Here is a 20,305-nt window from a genome sequence, read left to right as displayed (position 1 = left end):
GAGCAACAATGGACATGGCTACTTTAGGCCAACCAGAGCAGGAAGCCAGTTCTACACTTCGGTGGGAAGGAACAGAGGAAGGAAGACTGCTGTGTGGAAGGGATCCTGATAGGAGCTGTGCATTTGGGGGAGGCTTACAGACAAACTACAGGGGCCAGGACAGAACAGAACTAAGGGAATGAAAATCAGGTCTCGCTCTCCTCCTTCCCTCCACCTCCTGTAGTGACTCCCATTGGAAGCAGGAGGGCAAGGAAGCCAGCGGATGCCACCCGTGCAGTCAGCCTTTTCGGGTACAGAGCAGGGTGTGGACACAATAGAGGGACTGCTGAGCAAATGGGAGGTAACTCCCACAGACTTCTTTTAGTCAGAATCCTTCTGACTCCAAGTGACGGAACCCTATCCTAATCTAACTGAGACAGAAAGTTTTATGGGAAGTCTCAGAAGAAAATGCAAAAGTTTATTTGAATGTCAGGAAAACTTGACCACAATTTAGGGACTACCATCTTGGGTTCTCATCTCTGCTTTTTTCCCCCTCTATTCAGCTTTATTCTTTTAGATCAGTTTCATCCATTAGCAGCTTCCACTTTTATACCTTCAACACCAAAGAGAGACTAAATCCCTTTACTTACGTTCAGTGTGAAAAATCTTAGGAATGATTCAAGTTTCACACCTTCCAGTGGGTCCTAATGAAGCAGCAGTTTCTGGGGCTTTGGGGTGCTGTGACTGGCCCAGCCCAGATCTTGGAGTAGAGGGAGGAAGAAGTCTCCAAAGTCTACAGATCCCCCCAAAAGGAAAGGGTCCTGGGCAAAAAGAGAATAGGTCTCCACCACAGGGAGGACACAGAAGCAGGGGTGAAGATGGCACAATGGAGGAGGTGGAGGGGCATTCTGGGTTATCGGCCAGCACAGGGGCTCAGACTGAGACCTGTGGAGAAAGGGCAGGCTTGAGCTTTACCCAGAAGCTGAGACTTTGCTCAAATAATTCTCCTTCCTGCTTATGTGCACTACCTTTCAGGTGGACAAAAAGGGTGAAATTGTCAGCCTGGTGCGTGACCTGCGCCTGGCTTTCCTAGTCAGTCATTATTGCTCCCTTGCAAATGTGACCTGGGGAGCCAGTTCGTTTGCAGTTCTTTGGGAAAGAATGATCCACACCCTCCATGTCTGGCCAAGTCCTTTGCTTGCATCTCCATCTGTCATGATCCTACTCATCATTCAAGGTCAGCTCAGACCTCACCATCTCCATCAGAACATCCCTGATCCTGCCAGCAGGAAGGAAGCTTTCCATCCCCTGGTCTTCTGTCACTAGCCTAGAGAGCTATTTAAATATTGATCAAGGCCAGCTTTGCATCAGACTTCTTTATCTATACCAGCCTCCCTCACCAGATACTCAGGGCATTTTTATACAGTTGAAAGAACCCTGGGAGCAGTGGGAGGAATGGGGATTTGACCCCAGTGTTGTGTCCTCTCTCCCACTTTACATTCTCCCAGTTGCTTTCTCATTCTTCTCATTTCTCCTTTCTGCTCTTGGTTCTTCATTTTTGGTCATAAATATGGTCACTTTTCTTATACACATTGAGGTCTATTTAGGATTAGAGTTTGGCTTTTAAAAGCATGTACCTAAAAGACTAGCTCCTAACTCTACCATGGTTAAGCATGTGATAAGAGCTGTAAAGCCAATGTGACTGCATTTCCTTTTAGAAACTAACATGCCTCAAAAATTTCAGAGTTGAAATCCTTTAGGGAATGATATTTTTTATAGTAACTTTTAGAAAAGTATTAATTATTAAGCCAAATTGGTCAAATATGCAAAGGTATCAAGCATCATTTACCTTTCCAAAGGGAGAGCCTGAAGTGACCTCTGTAGCTGTTGCTACATTATAACTTTTGTTCAGACATTTTGCTTCAAAATTGGTTTACACTTTACTTTTAAGAAACAAAAGTAAAACTGTTCATTGAGTGGATTGAGAGTTGATGGACTTTTCTTCCTCCTTTTTTGGTGTTAACCACAGGTGTCTTTAACTGTAGGTAGCCTTTCTAAATGACCCTTTTGGTTTCCATAGTTATTACGTTATAGACTAAAGTTCAACAGTTTATGGGTTGGACCATTTGAGTTGGTAACACACTAAGCACATTCTGAAAAAGAAAGCCCCCACCAAACAAAAACAAAAACGAAAACAAAAACAAAAACAAAAACAAAAACAAAAACAAACAAGAAAAACTCAGCATCCCTGTAAAGGGATCTGCTGAAATTCAAGTAAACAAGAAACCTTAGTCTTATGACAACTAGTTAATAGCACATCAGTGCCAGGCCACAGTAATCAGTCAAATAAAATGTAGCTTCTAGTTATTAAATAAAGCCACCATTTTTTTTAAATCAGAAGAGTTAAAGGATACGACTTAAATCTTTCTGTTACTTCTGGGATGTCAAAGAAACAAGCCCACCTCCCTCCTCTTTTTTCCATCAAACTAAAGAAGGAGAAAGGAAGAAAGGAAGGAAAGAAGGAAGGAAGGGCAAGGGAGGGGAAAAAAATCTAAGTATTTCCAATAATCAAACAAGGAAAGATTTAACTTCTCAAGAATAGGTGCTATGTTTCTTAGAGGAAAATCTAATTTAGCTAAGTAAAATAGAAACTGAAGCGCTATTCCTCTTTTGACTCTAAGCCCTCATCATGACATTTTATTGAATCTACATTTCTACACTAATTACTATAATTTTTCTAGAAATAAAACAGAACAGCAGAACAACAGATGTGATAACATTCAAAGTGTTCCACTGTGACATGATTGACCCAAGTTGCAAGGGAGGATGGAAAAGAGGATATTTAGTATTTCCAACTTCTATAGTAGAAGATAACAAAGGAAAAAGGAAGTTAGGAATGACAACTGGGTTAGTCAATCAAGTGAAAGAAATGGCTTGGGGCTTAGGTGAGGGCGTAGGATGTCCAAGGTCTGTTGGACAAAGGGCAAGTAGATGACGTCTCACAGGTGCTGAGGGTAGGTGAGAATCAAGAGATGAGATTAGGGAGACAGCTTGGCATCAGGACCTTACATGCCAAATCAAGGAGTTAGGAATTTATCCCTTTAACAACAGGAGCCCACTGGAAATTTGTGAGTAGAAGAGTGAGATGATTAAAGCAGTATTTGATCACCAATAATCTGGCCAGAGCATAGACTGTATTGAAGGAAGGTGAACCTGAAGGAGCATTGCAAAGGTCCCTCAATGAAGTACCAGGACATGAGCAGGAATGGTGGCAGTGGTGTGGGATAAAAAGTACAATTATGGAAGAGATTATAATGTATGAACAGTCAGGGATTGTTGACCAATGGAAGACCAAGGTGAGGGAGCAGCAAACATGACGTCACAGCTTTGCCTGCATCACTGGGAAAATCTGTAATAGTGGTAGGGAATCAGAAAGGGAGCTGGTTTTAGGAAGAATTCCTTTAGTTCAAGTTTAGATGTTGAGGTTGAGGTAGAGGCAGAAGGACGTGCAATGGAAGTGTACAGGAGGCAGATAACACACAGCCCACAAGATTCTGGACATTAAGACTCACACTGCCTCTGGTGCTGCTTCCCAGGAGACAGTGGAGAGAGGCAAGTCATTCTGTACATACTCTGTACTCGGTACAAGTGAGGCCTGAAAACTTCTCAAGATTAGTAATGACAGCCCCCAAATCAAGAAGTGAACATTCCATGGCAAGTAGGATGAAACACCCAGAAGTATATCCCGAAACCTGGGAGAAGAGAATCCAGGCTGGATTAACAGCTGAGTCAATCCCCACGACTACACTAAGTGCTGTCACCCATTTCTGAGTGAGAAAGAACTAGAGAGCATTCAGAATCATGCATGTGTTTGTAGTCAAGGTACTTGTTTAGTAAACTTTAGGTGTAGTTCTCTTTCTAAAGGGCGCTGTCATGCCGACAGATCCTCTGTCAGGTCCTCGAGTCACAGATCTTTTCTATAAATTGTTATCAATCGATATCTAATCTGGGTAGACAGGAACTAACCAACACAGTAGAGATGCTGTGCCAGAACTGAAAAAATCAGCACAGACATTTCAGAATGCTTCCTTTGCAAGGCCTATTTTGGTCTGATCATGCCTGTTGCTACAAGCTGAAGCTGTCTGAAGCTTGGGTTGAGTAAACAGTGATCCTCATGTATCCAGTCATTCAGCTTGAAGTTGAGAGGATTTGATTTTCAGAGGCAGAGAGAATAAATGTGTTTATCAAAATCTCTGCATAGAGTAGGAGCACCTTTTTTCTTAGAAAAAGTTATTAACAAGAAAAAAACCAGAAAAGTAAAATATTCTTTAAAAAATCTTTTTGAAGGAGTTAGAACAAGGTGAAAAAATTGTCCTTCTAATGGTATCGTTTTGAGTATTTGACCTTCTTTCCAGGGTTTTCATCATTTCAGACTTTATCTGCACACTGGGTTGCTAGGGCAACCAAGAAACACACAGTAGGACTCAAACACTTAAACTAACTTTATGAATGCCAGCTACCAGACTCTTTTACCTTGTATTTTATAAAGCCCAGAGCCCAGCATTCACATTCCACTTGGATTTATACTTTGAACACTGTTTTCACTTTATAGATAAGGATGGTTATGAATGTACACTAGACATAACCATATAAGGAGTTCTCAGATGCACTGCTTATGTAAAGATGTAAGATGCATGTATCCATGTATGGGGAAGAAAGTGTAAGTGTGCCTGTTTTAAAAATGTAAATAGGGCAACAGCTACCAAAGGGAAAAAAATCTCAAAGAACAAACAATAACAAACAACCTTGATTATGTATATGTGAATTAAAATTAAAGGCTAATTTTCTGGACGTGTGAAACAGTTTAACTGCTCCTGAAAATGCCATTGTTTGTGCCCTGGCACTTTCTACAGGGTGAGTCTTTGTCAGTGAGGGGCACGGGGAAGGAGGGACAGCTAGGGAAGGGGGCATGGACGTGAGGAATAACGGTGACAGTGGTTGATCAGGAGACCGTGCGGGACTGGAGGACACCAATGCTGGAAAGCAGATTCCAGGTAATCACTTGAGGTAATCAGTCGGAATGGAGCATTTCAACTCCACAAACATGCTTTGGTGAACAATACAATCAAACTCCTGCCTTCACCTTCTCAACTTGTAGACTGGGCACAACCGAAAAATTGAGATCTTGTCCTTTGTCCCTGACAAAAATGCTTAAAAACTCTCCAGGCCACACTTTGAGTCCTATTAGCGGGCCAGGCTGTTTTGGCCCTTCCTGCTCTGGTGTCTGCTGTCGCTGACTGAGAGGCTTCCCCAGGCCTCCTGCCCGCTGCACCCAAACCCTCTGCCGGGTGGGTCTCTGACTCAGAGACTGGAGCTTGTCAGCCTACAGGACCTTCCTGATCCTCTACCATCTGGCCTTTGCCTCCCCTCTCAGCACTCCCCCATCCCTCTTCCTAGGTGCAGGCCCAGTCCTGGCTCCTAAGTCTTTCCATATTGAATCATGAAAACGAAATCTCCAGGAATACAAGTTTGTGGACGCTGTATGCTTGGTCAAAGCAGAATGTGCCTGTGAAGTTCACTGCCACTTAATCAGTGCCCAGCAGTGCCCACACATGCTTGGCACAGAACACACATACACAAAAGAACAAAATGTTAAAATAATTGATAGTGTATTATCTATTCCATGCAGGAAACTTAGATTTTTAATATGGATTAAAACAAAAAGATGTTTCTGCTTAATCACCAGTTTATCACATAATTTTAAAAATAAAAAAGCATATCTATTTACAGTTAATTGAGATTTAAATCCTAAGTATTTCACCCTGGCCTCCTCAATGTCCCCCAGCCACACTAAGTAGCCTCCCATTTTTAAGGCCTTTGTATTTGCTATTCCCTCTGTCCGGATTTTCTTCCCTCAGTTACTGTACAGCTCATGTGTTTTGGAATGTTATTCCCTCTATTACTGTATGGCTCATGTGTTCTGGAATGTTCTTTTCTCAGTTTTCCTACATGGCTCAGGTGTTTGCTTCCTCCATGTCTCTGCTCAAATGTCACCACAGCTGGGAGGCCGCTTCCTGACTCCCGAGCTAAAATAACAACACTCCATCACTCTCCTGACCCTTTGCCTAGCTTCATTTTCTCCCTACCTGACACGTCCTGCCTTTATGGGTCCATTTCTGTCTCCTGTCACCAGAATGTGCAACCTTCCCTGGGAACACGTTTCTTTTCTTCAATACTGTATCCTCACCCTCTAGAATGGTGCCTGGTATAAGGCAGTGCTCAGCAACCATTTCAATGAATGAGTGACTGAAGGTAGAAATTTAAATATGCACTTTAAAATCTCATGCTTAAAACTACATTCTTGGTCTGTACTTCATTTCAATGGAGTAACCATTATTGTTGGACTGCAGAAATTATGAAAGAAAATAGCCTATTGCATTTTATCTTATTGTGTTTAACTACAGACTAAGCTTATATTTATAAACACTGTGACATGGGGGTACATTTTCCTCATTTTTATTTACCCTTTTGACCATCATTAACCTATTCTAAAATATGTTACTGCTTACTCAGTAATATTTTATCTACAGGCTAAATAGGACAGAACATCTGCATACTAGATACACATAATGAAGCATAAAAGGACAGAGCCAGGCTAGGTACAGCAAAAGCAGACCTCTTCACGCACATTCATGTTTAATCTTTAAATAGGTCCTGATAGCCAAAGTGCAATTATGAATTAATGCTTTGAAAACTACTCACTACTCAACTGTGGATAATTCTATTGAAAAAATTTTTCTCGTGTACAATGGGAAGTTTCCAGATAACACCGTGGGAAAATATACATCAAATGCAGACATCTGTCATGATACCATATTTTAGACACCAGATCCTAAATTTGGGCTTCCCTACTAAGTCAGAGCACCCAGAAAAGTATATATACACTTGTCATCACAATGGATATAAAAGAATTATAAATAAAAGTTGGAATAATTGAGGGAGGGTGGGGGCAGGGCAGGGGACAAACAGTGGCGATCCAGAATGTCCAAAGAAAATTGTGTGAGTGTTGAACAGTGGCTGGGTCCTTAGATTGTTTTTTAAGCCTCCCAAGCAAGATTTAAACATTATTCTTTAGTTACTGAAACAGAAGGCAGAGTCTCTTGCTGTTCTACTCAAGTATGAGCTGTTACTAGAGCTTCACAGTGAAGCCCAAGGCCCCTCCCTCTCTCACCAGAAGCTAGACTGAAGGGATAGGCTCTCTGGTCGGAAGTCAGAAAACCACTCCCCGGGCCTTAGGAAAGCTACTCAATGTCTCTGAGCCTCAGCCTTCTCACCTTTTAAATAGAGACGATAATAATGTATGTCATAGGCCATTGTAAATATTAAATGAGGTAAAGTGCTACAGTGGAGACTTGTGATTTAGTAAGCACTCAGTGAATTAATATTAATGATTACTTATTCCACATTCTTCTAGCGCCCCCACTTTTTCTCTCTGCTAAATTTCCTTTACCTCTGTTTTTCACAGAGCCAAATTGTAAATATTACTTACAAATATTTATTAAGCATCAATCAATTACCATTAAACAATAGTTCCGCAGAGTCAATACATCGTGAGGATTTGCTAAGCAATTATCAGAAACAAAGAGCTGGGAAAGACTGTGTACTGGGTCCCTGCCCGTGGGTACACAATCACACGGGGTGCCATGCCAATTGTTATTCCATAGCTTGGAGCAACAGTGCTGTTGAATTGCTGATGATGGCTGACCTTGACTGAAAGTAAAGACCTGCAGTGGCTGGATCTTCAGGAAGAATATCCCCTTTTGGGAGCAAGAGGCTCCTGAGTAAGTGCTTCGTGGGAGGAGGGGTGGGTGGGGGCTCATCTCCCTGCCTCCTAGAGTCCCCAGCCCAGGGGAACGGCTCTGTGCACTCTGCGGCAAGGACTCTCAGGGCTATTTCTGAGACACGGGCAAAGCTAGAAAAAGGCTGCGTCCCACCAGAGACTTTTGGCTCAATTACTGCTGTCAGGGAGCTGCGGAAGCCGTTTCATGGAGCTCCCTTTGCTCTTTTCCTGCTCACACCTTTGTCCCACCTGATCTGCTCCCCACCCCATACCACACCCTTCACTCTCAGCCTCCAAGCTTCTACTTCTGCCATTCTGAAATGTTTACAATTTCCTGAAGGAGCTTTGTTTCCTCTCTTTCATTTATTAAAGGCAGAGCTGCTTCCTCTGCCTTTAATATTCTTCTTGGCCCACCTTCTATTTGTCCTCAAGACCCAGCCCAGGTGGCACCTCTGGGCAGTCTCCCTTCATCCCCATCCTACAAGGTGCCCCTCAGTGCCTTCCTAGGGTTTCAGGGTTTGCAGCCATCGTGGCCCTTAGCAGTCAGTGTGTAGCTGCTCTGACTGCCCACTCCTCTGGAAGTGTTTTGAGAGTAGAGACCAGGTTTGTTTGTTTAATCTCTGTGTCCCTGACACACAGCACCATGGCTGATGCTCAGAAAGTGCTCAGTAAATGTTGGTGGAAGAAATGAGTTAGAATCTCCACTACATTTCTCCCTACAGACTCCATCTGCAAGTGAGCTGCTGTCTGTTCTCCCTAAATAGTTCAACAAATTTGCGCTGGGAGAGTGTACACTTTCACCTGGTCTCCTTGGGTGTTGGAAAGATTAACGTCTATTTGGCAATGAAAGTTTTGTAAGAAGCCTTGGTGGAAAGAAACCATGCATATTTTAAAATTCCAAAACGACGCTTCTCTGTGGTGACTGCCACACCATACCTGTGCTCCCCTTATACAGCATACAGGTGCCTCAAACTACTTGGGAAAGTAGTGCAATTTTTTAAATGACTAGAAGTGACCTTCTATTACCCCACATTCTTGTCAGGTGAAATAAAAGAGATATTGTGAACAAGCAAACAAAACAAAACAAAAACAACCTCTGATTTGATTCATGTACTTTCTATCCTCCAACTGGGGAGAAACAACTGTTATTTTGTTTTTTTTTAATAGTGTGGACTGCCAAATGTTTATTTTTTCTTTCCTGAGATAATGTGCCCAGACATCACATGCTACATTTCCAGCGATTACAGAAATGAATCCAAAAAAAGAATACTCACTGGGCATCAGTGGCTGTTCCACATGGCTTGAGAGACCCAAAGGGAGGTCCTTGCTGAGTAACAGTGAGGGTTTATTGCACACAAAACACTGCCCCCCAGACACCTAGCACTACTGGGTCCCTTAGTTCTCTGTAAAATAAGCTCTTCCACCTACCTTTGCTTCAGGGCGCCCTTCGTACTGATGCCTCTGCTTCCCTGAACGACAATGGGTAGAACTGGGGGATTCCAAGTCCACCCTACTTTCCAACAATATCACCACCTAGAATTTGTTAAATAAATGGAGAAAAAAGGATTTAAGTGCTTGAATTATCTGGGAAAACTTAAAAGATGAGCACAAAAACATGCAATGAAAACAGAATCGCTGAAATGCTTCTTGTATCCCTGAGACACCTCCAAGAAAATGCCCTAAAAACGTCACCATTAAGACTTATAATATTGGCACTATCAACGAAGAACGTTTACAACAAATTTCTAAAGCATAAGAAGAACTTTGACCAGCTAAGAGGTGTTGGGATTGTTGTGAAAAAAAATGAGCTTTGTAGTAACAGGTCAGGTTATAACTCTGTTCCGTCACTTAGCAGCTGTGTAACTCGGGCAAATTACTTAACTCTGTGAAGCCTATCTTATCTGTCTCTAATTTGGATTCCTGACTGTCTCATAAATTTACTGTTAATTCATTTGCATAATTAATAAGTATTTATTTATCGAGCTATTACTAGAAACCAGACACCATGCTGCGTGCTGGAGATTCAACAATAGGATGTTTAACACAATGCTTTCCCTGAAGGCTTCACTATCTAGGAGCAGGAACAGTTGAATAAATAAAATAACTGCAACACAGTGTGACACCTGCCTTAATACTGGTAAGTTCAAGGTGGTATAAAGGAGAACGCGATCAGTCCATGTGGGAAAATCAAGGAAGGCTTTGAAGAAGAGATGAAGTTTAAATATTGTCTAACGTTTAACAGATGAGCAGAGGTTGGGAATAGAAGAACACTGAATGCAAACACAAAAGAATGCTTAATGGTATGATGTGAAAAACTTAAGAAACTTCAGGTGTTCAGGAAACATCAACAGCTCAGCATGTTGATGTATTTAAGAATTAGAAGAGGACTGGTGACCATCTGGACGAGAAGGCTTAGCAAAGGGAAGGAGGACATCCAGGCTTCTGTACTGGGTGACTCAACTGAGGTTGATGTCTTACTGCGGGACCTAAGAGGGGGGACATTAGTCAAAGGGATGATGAAGAGGCAACTTTGGGACAAGATGACTGTGAGGGTTCTGTGAAACGTCTAGGTGAAGTGTCTTCTAAGCAGTGTCGTGTACTGGTCTGGAGCTCAGAAGACAGAACTGACCTGGAAGGTCAGGTTCAGAACCCAGAGCCTCACATGTAAGACCAGATGACCACACAGACTGGCCTCGAGGCAAATGAGGAAGTGTGAGGTGTAGGGGTGGTGTCCAAGGGGGAATTCGTGGTGCAGTTTGGAGTCTTGTGGGGAGGAGTGGTATGTCTGGAAAACCCCGTGGTCCATTGTTAGAGAAAAGTTGCCATCAAGTAAACTCTGTCAAAACCCCCCAAATACTGTCAGAATTATTCAAGTTGTTTGCTTTCATTTCTTGAACATTTTGAATGAATATACAGACCATAGCAACACCTCTTAAAACTGGTCTCTTTCCAATTTACTTCCCTCTTGTCACAAACTGCTCTTCCAACCCTCATACATGTCCTGAAAAGCCTTCCCATCCCAGCCCCACATCTCCGGGTCCTATCTCCCTCCTACTTCCTCCTTATTCTACATCACAAAATCCCCAAAGAGGAGTCTGGTAAGGCAAGAAGGGGTTTCTCTGGAGGGTTAGGGAGAAGAAATGAAACCTGCAAAGTCAGGATCCTTTTAGAGGCCAGGAGGAGGGGAAAGGTTGGAAGGACTCATGCATTAATAATTTTGTTCTTGTTACAGTAGACTCAAAAACCAGGCTGATCATCTAAATAAGTCATGCATGCAGAGAAGCTTAGCAGAGTAGGGATCCTGTTCCAGGGAGTGGGATGAAGGTTCTAAGCAGTGGGTGAAAGGTGTTGCCTAGAAAAATAAATACCCTGGGCTACACGGCTGCAGCAACTCATATAGGCTCTAGTCGTCTCTGTCTCCGGGAGAAAGGAGCCATTAAAGGTCCTGGTGAGGCCTGGATATCATTGGAAGAAGGTACAGAATGAGAAGAAAACAAGAGTCAGGACAGAAGCTTCGGGGGCAGGACAAAGGAGAAAGTCAATGAAGGATTCTGATGAGAATCTGTCAGGAGGCGGGGAGAATGAGGAGTGTGTGGTGTTCTGGAAATTAGGAAGTGTTTTTTTAAAGAGACAGTGTCAAGTTGGATGAGGAATGGAAAATATTAATTGGATTTAGCAATTGGAAGGTCATTGGTAATCTTAGCAAACGTATCTTTAGTGAAATGGTGGAAGCAAAAGGCAAATTGCAGTGTGTTCACACAGAGGGAAAGACATGAGGACAGCTGTCCTAGGAAGCCTTTCTGAGGATAGGAGGCAAGACAATAACTAGACGAGTTTGTCCCCTTCCTGTCTCCCTTCCCCTTCCCTCCTCTCTCTGTCTTCCCTTCCTTACTGCCTGATGGGCAAGACTTGAACTTCTTTAAAGGTTCTTGGGTAGGATCTTGTGAAAGAGTCTAAAACTCTAGAAAGGAAATGATAGAGAATGGGGGGGGGGTCTGATTCACCTGGAATAAGAGAAGAAAGAACACCCCTTCTTTCTGAGAGTGGAGGAAGGAAGTAAAGAAAGTGGCAGATACAGGAAGGTTTTAGTGGAAAAGCAGGAGCTGGTCAACAAAGAAGTTGAGGGAAATACTGTCTGCTCGCTTTCAAGCTTTCTGCAAGGGATTGGCAAAGTCACCTGCTGAGAGTAACATAAGGAGGCAAGGGTGGGTAGAGGTACACAGCAGGAGGTCTGCAATGGTGACAGATTATACTCCATTAAAACTTATAAGATAATGGCTACAATTCCCTGTGCTATACAATATATTCTTGTTGCTTATCTATTTTATACATAATAATTTGTATCTCTTAATCTCATACCCTAATTTGTCCCTCCTCACTTCCCTCTCCCCTTTGGTAACTACTAGTTTCCTATATCAGTAAGTCTGTTTTTGTTTTGTATATACATTTATTTGTATTATTTTTTAGATTCTAGGTATAAGTGATATCATAGAGTATTTGTCTTTGTTGGTCTGACTTATTTCACTAAGCATAATATTCTCTAGGTCCATCCACGTTGCTGCAAATGGCAGAATTTCCTTCTTATTTGATGACTGAATAATATATATACACATATACATATAATATACATATAAATATATATGCCACATTTTCTTTATCCATTTGTTTGTTGATGGGTATTTGGTTGCTTCCGTATCTTGGCTACTGTAAATAATGCTGCCATGAACATTGGGGTGCATGTATCTTTTTGAATTAGTGTTTTTGTTTTCTTTGGAGTGGAACTGTTGGATCATATGGTAGTTTTATTTTCATTTTTTTGAGGAACCTCCACACTGTTTACCATAGTGGCTGTACCATTTGCATCCCCACCAACAGTGTACAAGGGTTCCCTTTTCTCCACATCCTCGCTAACAGTTGTTCTTCGTAGATTTTCTGATGACAGCTATTCTGACAGGTGTGGAGTGATATCTCATGGATGTTTTGATTTGCATTTCTCTAATAAACATATCTCCTAATATATGTCTCCTACTGGTTTTGTTTCTCAAGAGGAGCCCTGACTGCTACAGTCTCTCCTTCAGATGGGCTGTAAAGATTGAATGAAATAATGTATTACTGTGTAAGAAACACCCGACACAACGCCTTAAAAGGTTTGAAAAATGGTAGTTACCTAATATAATGACTTGGGAAACACAGAGTTGAACTTACATCTAGTTGATTCCCAGTTGGACTCTTCACCAAATAACCTGGTCAACAACAGTAGTTACTGGTCTGGGCTCTATCACTGCAGCGTGACCTTGAGCAAGGCACAGCTTCTAAGGGCCCTGGTTTCCTTTCTGTAAAATGAGGGCTTGTGCACCAATGAGTTTTGTATAAACTCTTTCAGCTGTGATGTTCTCTGGGGTAGTTTTGACCTAATTTATTAGATTTTTCTTAGGCTTGCTCTATTTCCTCCAGCCACCAGACATGCCCTATTTCATTACTGTTACATTCAAGGCTCTTTCTATACAAATGACCCTCTAATTACTGGGTGGTTTATGGCCCGAGAATGCAAACTAAGTTTAATACTAACCTGAGCAAAGTATTTCTGCTATTTTAGTCAGTGATTATAGAGCTCCTGCTTACCCCAGAATACAGGCCATTGGGGATGTAAAAAGGCATTGAATCTGGTCCCTGCCCTCAAGGAGCCTAGGGAGACATCTAAAAATCAGATAATACTATGAGGGAGCATATAGTCAAATCTAAGCACTATAGGAGTTGAAAGAAAGGGGGCCATAAGATCACCCTGAGATGGAATGATCAGAAAGGCTTAATACAAGAGGCACGGATTTAGACAGATAAAATGCCTATGTAAGAGATGACAAAGAAGTTAAATCTGCTCTTGCTGTGTGTCATGTATTCCAAGATTGAATGTGTGAGATTTGGGAAGCTCTTTATATGCTTGCCTTTGTCAGCACAGATGACAGAACTTCAGGCTTTCTCTCCTATTCTCCCTGGCGTGTCCTGTACAAGGATGAACGCGCAGCAGGCGCACCACCCTGCACACATTTACACATGGATACCTGCACATACCATGGCAACCCCTATCATCCACATTTTGGGGGACCCCTACACAGGAGTTTAAGTTCTATTAAGGTGGGGGTCCATGCTTCTCTTGTCTGCATAAGTATTTATGGTCTAAATCAATAAAATCATCGCTTTCCAGAATATGGGGGACATAAAGAGAAAGTTTTCCATCTGAAACTTTCAATGGCATTAAAACTCTAAAAATAGTGATCCTTATACTTTGGAATTTCTTTGATTTTTCAATGTCAGCCCAATCTGACTCCCTGCTCCCACTCTCTGCAAAATGTTGCTTAAGCTCAACTGGCAGGGCTTCTTATCCAAAGAGCCATTGACAGAACTACTGCCAAAAACTTGCTGGAGCTGAACAAAAAAACCAGTAGGTGTGCACAGAAGAAAAGATATGCTTGAATGACAAAGCAAACACCAAAAGAATTAATTTTACAAGCTCACCTTTAAGATCAGATAAAGGCAACTTGACTTTTTAAAGACAATATTCATTTTTATCAGTTTAATAAACAGCTCTTAGCAACACTGATAACCATCTTTAATGAGTGGAAACAAAGAAGTCCTATTAATAGTTAAATTTAAATTGTTCACTAATCTTACTTCAGTTTCTTTCATGATGATCTTTTGCTAAATGAGTCTAAAAAAAATACTTGCTGATGTGTGTAAACAAGTCAGAAATTCTCAAGACTGTGGTCTAATGAAAGCAAATAAACAGGGTTTACAAAATAATTCAGAATACTGAAAGAGGCAGTGTTTGGATGTAAACATAGATTTCTACAAACAAGATGTTAATAATTGTAAGTCAATATTCATAAAGATTGCTATAAAGATTAGAAGTGGAAAAAATATCCTCTGGATTCAGAAATGTCTCCTAGTCACCTGCAAAATAATTCTGTCCATAGGTTATTAACATTTATATTCCAGCAGATTTTTGCAAATGTCTATTGGACTCCAACTATGTGCAATGAATAGTTCTCAAAACATACTGCATCCAATCAATGCAATCAGTCATTACCTTTTACCAAGGGTTGGACTGAATAGCCTGGGTAATGTAGTGTTCATATACTGTTTCTGCCTATCCAGCCTCTATGTAGTCCCCCTCCTTCTGTTAACAACACCTGACTTTTCCTCTCTCACACATTCCACACTATGTGCTTCTATGGGATTGACACTGTCCTCCTAGGTCCAACAGTATTCAGGTGATCATGACCTGCTCAGCAGTCCTTTGCCCACAGTGATTTAGAGATGAGCATAAATATAGATCGAAACAGAGATGAGTTTGGTAATATAAGCCAAGCTAACGAGAATAAATTCTGGGTTTCTGTTGGAAAAACCTGGGCAAGTGAAGCCTTCTTCCCATAGACCGCAAGCTGTAAGGGTGATAGGCTGAGACCCTGCTTAGAAGGACACCAACACAGAAGATGGAGAGCAAGACCAAATGGTGTTGGGTATTTTCCATCTGCCCCCAGATCTTGTCTCTCCTCCTCTCTACCAGCTGCCTAAATGGACTCTATCAACCTCTTTTTCCCTCTGACTTCTAGCTAGGAGTGCTGTGAGGCGATCAGAGACATTAGATGATTTATTTCCCATTCCCTTTCTGTGGGATCTCTTCAGGCTGTGTCTGTCTACTGAAGGAAATGGCTTCTGTCAGGCGACCTGTTCACACAACTTGCTGTCTCCAGGTTCCAGTAATCATATTTGCTTTACTCCTTCAGGCCTGCAGATGGTAACTCTGTCCCACTATTAGCTGTTACTTGCTCTAGTACTTCAATATCTCTTGTAATTTTCCTAAATCCTGCCCTCATCTTTGTAAGGAGTCCTCTTTTTAAAGGACAGATGGAGCCATTTATTTCCTGCCGGAGCTCTGACAAATCAAATGACACTGAGTTCTGGGGATTCAGACATGCTTAAAGATAGTGATACTCCTGACTTTTCAGTCACTAGAGCCAATAAATTCCCTCTTCTCTGCTGCTCACAACACAGCAGTCTAATACAGTTTGTTAGGTTCTTTTGATTGCACAGACTTACATAAGACACTTAAGAAAAGGGAGGTGGCACTGTTACGAACTGAGCTGGGCCCCCTCAAATTTATACACTTAAGTCCGAACCCTTATTCCCTCAGAATGTGACTGTATTTGGAGACAGGATCTTTAAAGAGGTAATTAAGTGAAAAAGAAGTCATTACATGGGCCCTAATCGAATATGACTGGTATCCTTATAAAGAGGAGATTAGAACACAGACATGTACTGAGCGAAAACACTGTGAAGACCCAGGGAGAAGACAGCCATCTGTGAGCCAAAGAGAAACCAACTCTGCCGACACCTTGGTATCAGATTTCAAGCCTCCAGAACTGTGAGAAAATAAATATTTGTTGTTAAGCCACTTAGTCTGTGGTACTTCATTATAACAACTCTAGCAAACCAGACACCTATAAACGAGAACTGGAAAAGACAGTGCTAGAGGCCAGTGACTCTCTCCAGCTCACTGAGGCAACATGGTCTCTAAACTAAGCCATCTGTGTCTCTCTGGAAATTGGTTCCATTTACCTTTATTACTCACTGGTCAATCTTTCCATATTTCCAAGTCCAAAAGCTTGGCTAATCTAATTGGTTTGGCTAACTACCACTGATACCTCTGAGGTAAGACCTTTGCACCGACCCATCTCATGGGTTTCTTGCCAGTAATGGATAAATTGCCTTTGGATCATATGCCCTCGACTGGTTCCACCAGTGGCTGCCATGTGCAGGGAACAATTACGAGCTGGCTCACTGCATAGGAAGTGGTGGGAGGGTCAGTTTCCGGAAGAAAGAGAAGCTGGATGCAGCTGGTATTTGACAAGTCCAGCATTTGGTCTAGAATTAATTATAGGAAAACATCAATACCAATACATACCACTCAGATTTGGCTTTAGTTTTTACTGTAATAGCCAATCCCTCATTTCAGTTACTCATAAGGCCCCCTTTCCCGACCTTGAGTTTTAGAGGATACCCTACAACCCTTACCACAAGGATTCTACCCTGTGGAATTCCTTTTGTAAAATAAGCACACTGCTTTGCTTGAGTTAGCTTGATGTGTTTGTTACTTGAAAACAAAAGAAAAAAAGCTTGATTAAAACAATTTCCGAAGAGAACAGTAATTTGGTCCAAGGAAGAGGGATCTGTTAATGAGTAAACAGGACTTTTATGGATAATTGCTGACAGTGCTACTAATTTTGTGACTATGCTTGGGCCCCTTCACTTCTTCATGTCCAACACAAGAAATGGAAGGAGTACTGAAGGGTATCTTCCACCTCGCAGCAATGCTGCCGGAGAATTCTAAGAAGGTACCTCATGAAGTCATCTACTTCCACCTCGAACAGGAAGTGTTTCTAGTTTCTGGAACCCTATAAAAGATAAATTTTTTTTTAAATTCCTGAAATGTTAACTTTTTTCCCCTCTTCACTGACTTCCCAGCAGCTCTTTCTTTACTTCCTGATATCACAGAGACAGAATCAAGTGGGCACAGCCTTGAGTTTCACAATTTGTGGAGCTGACACATTTATCCAGCAGTGTGATTACATTCTTGTCAGCAGTCATTTCCCGCTTTGGGGAGGCCAGGGGTAGTGCGTGGAGGTTGGGCTGGAGTGAGGGCCAGCGTGTGGGGCACTTAGGCTTTTAGGCCTACTCTGCTGCCCAGGAGGCCTGCCCAGCAGAATGGCCAGGGCCATCTCACTTGTATCCAGGAGCCTGCAATGTGGGAGTCTGAGTGGGTGGAAGAAACTTGATCCTTTACGAAAGCTGAATATTTTTGGACAGGTTAAGGAGGGGCACACACGGAAAGCCACTTTTTATTTACTAAAGGTACAATGTAAAAACATTGGAAGATTTAAATCGAGAGAGCCACAAGATCAAATTCTCACTCTAGAAAGATTACTCTGGATTACTCTGAATGAAGAGTGGTTTGGAGATAGGCAGGCAGGAGGTATAACCAGGCTCAAAGATTGTCGTAGGAAGCCAGGCTAGAGGTGACGACGGCCTGAAAGAGTCAGTGGGAATGATGAGGGGGGCCACTGAGAAGAGCAAAGGGATCACAAGGCTGGCTAGGCCTGCTGCCCAGGACCCAAGGCGGAGCGGCACAAAGGTGCCTCTGTGGTGCCAGGACCACGCCTGAGCGACTCTGTCCTCAGTTCTCCCCTCTGCCCGAGGCCAGGGAAGAACTTGGAGACCTATTAGCACGTTGTCAACTGCTTTCCAAAAGGATCTTCTCACTTAGAAGAGAGTGCTAGGAGAGGACTCTCATATGCAGCAGAGGTAGCAGGGCTGGGAGAGAAATCTCTGGGTCATTTGGAGCTGGACACAACCGGTGACAAGCAAGACAGCAGCCTTTGGGAGGGCCGAGGAGTACTCAGGTGGGTGGCCGAAAAGTCTATGCAGTCCTCTCAGAAATTAGATACTGATGCAGCCCAGCTCTGGCTGGTCTTTTAGGTAAAGAAGCTTTTTAAGGGGGAGGAAAAAGGGGATTAGAACTTTAAGGGACAGCATACGTAAAAAAAATTTCCCTAACCATATTTGTATCCCTCCGTTCCCTGCTCCCCTATATTTTAGGGACCACCTGAATGGTGAATGTTGGAGGCCAGACTTTTGCCTGGTGAAGTCGATTGCATTACTGTTATATAACTATCTGCTCTCTCCTTGCCTCCCTCCATTGATGTTATGTCTGACCGTGTGACTTGCTTTGGTCAATAAAATGTGAGCAGAGGCTAAAATTGCACTTGTGTGGTTTGGCTTAGCCTTTTGCATCCCTGCCCTTTGCCATAAGAAGGGCCCCCTCCTTCGGCCTGAGTCCTGGAGTAGGGGCAGAGAAGCAGAGCTGAACCACCTGTAGGTTTGAGGCAGAGCCACTGCAGGCAGCCTAAATCCATGAGCAAGATGCCTTTGTTTAATAAGTCATGGAGATCTGGGGGTTGTTTAATTACACAACTTCATTGCAGTAAAAGTTGACTACCATAGAAATTTGTCCTGAAAAATGTGACATCACTTAGACAAAAACTTAAAATGTGTCCTTGGCCTTGGGACTGAACAGTAAGCAGTAAGAAAGTGTTGGAAACTGGAAAAATGACAATCCATATAATGTAGTAGCCATAGTTGGTAAAACTGTCACCTAAGATAACTTGAAGACAGAAGATGTATCTCATGAATGTGTGGTTTTGGGTGAAGAGATTTCAAGATAGACTGTTACTAGCATGAGTCTGTTGCTGCCTTTGATAAGGTCTTTCAAGAAGGAACTGACCTGCTTGTAAGCAGGGATGAAAGAGCAGTGACTCTGTAAATTCCAAGATTTGCAAATTTGAATAATAGAACTGTTTCTCATCTTCAAATAGAACAAGAAAAATTGAGAAATGTTTAAAGCCACAAAGGCTGATTAAAACCCTCAAAAAGACCCACTCTCAGGACAAAGTTCAAATAAAAATCACTATTATACTCTCTGTAAAACCTCTGAATGGATCCAGTAAATTTCTTCATCTGGACAAAACATCTCATAGAAAAGAGATAAGGACTAGGTTCCACAAAGCTTGAAAAACTCAAAGTACCTGTAATTAAATCCATAGAAAGGGAGGAATGACCTGAAAATGATGTGGATATGGCTGTTCCCTCATGAAAATAACTTGAATCACACACACACAAAATTTTAATAGTATTTCAGAGAACTTTAGGTCCCGAAGCAGCCTTGCCTGGATTAAAAGAGACTGTGACTTTTTTTTCTCTTAAATGAGACTGACTCTGAGTCATAAAAAAAAAATCTTAGGATAATAATAATGCATCAATATTGGTTCATTAATTGTGACAAAAGTATCATATTAATGTAAGATGTTGATAATAAGAGAAACATGGTGTTGGGTATATAGGAACTCTCTGTACTACCTTAGCAACTTTTGCATAAAATTAAAACTATTATCAATAAAGATTTTATTAAAAAAAGAAGACTTTAGAGTCCCCAACATTCCCCAGGCAGCTAGCAGGATGAGGCAACCTGTCTCTGTTTCACTATGGTTTGTGGTATTCCACACAATCTGGGATTACGGTATCCCAGAATGAAAGACCCATGGAACATACCTGAACCTGACTCACAGCTCAGAGTAGAGGTGCCACAGCTGCCCAGCCAATCTGTAGGCAAGATGCAAATGTTTTGTTATTGCAAACCACTAAGAATTTTTGGTACATACCAAAAGCTGATTAATACATCTGACAAAGGTTCCCAAAGAACTGAGGAACCACATTGTATGGGATTTAAGCCTATTAAAGGTGAGAGATTAGGTGGAGGAGAAAGTTAATGATCAGCTCTATCTCAATCTCTAGATAATCAGCTCTACCTCCAAAATCAGGTTAGAGTATTCCAAACCTCATATGGAGAAGTCATACTAGAAATGCTGTCATAGG

General features: G+C 42.0%; 1 long non-coding RNA gene across 1 annotated transcript in view; it reads right to left on the bottom strand.

The window, feature by feature from the left end:
- The window catches only part of LOC140690255 (uncharacterized), a 45,596-nt gene extending 25,564 nt beyond the window's left edge, over nucleotides 1-20,032 (bottom strand). The window contains exons 1-3 of the long non-coding RNA XR_012065462.1: nucleotides 19,982-20,032; nucleotides 17,216-17,271; nucleotides 9,248-9,352 (exon numbers count right to left, since the gene is read on the bottom strand). This is a non-coding gene — a long non-coding RNA (uncharacterized lncRNA). The remainder of the gene's footprint in view (nucleotides 1-9,247; nucleotides 9,353-17,215; nucleotides 17,272-19,981) is intronic.
- Between the last annotated feature and the right edge of the window lie 273 nt (nucleotides 20,033-20,305).

The sequence above is a fragment of the Vicugna pacos genome, chromosome 29 (genome assembly GCF_048564905.1).
Source record: "Vicugna pacos chromosome 29, VicPac4, whole genome shotgun sequence".
Classification (NCBI taxonomy): Eukaryota; Metazoa; Chordata; class Mammalia; order Artiodactyla; family Camelidae; genus Vicugna; species Vicugna pacos.
Note: the sequence above shows the minus strand (reverse complement) of the source record. Positions and strands in the feature narration are given on the sequence as shown.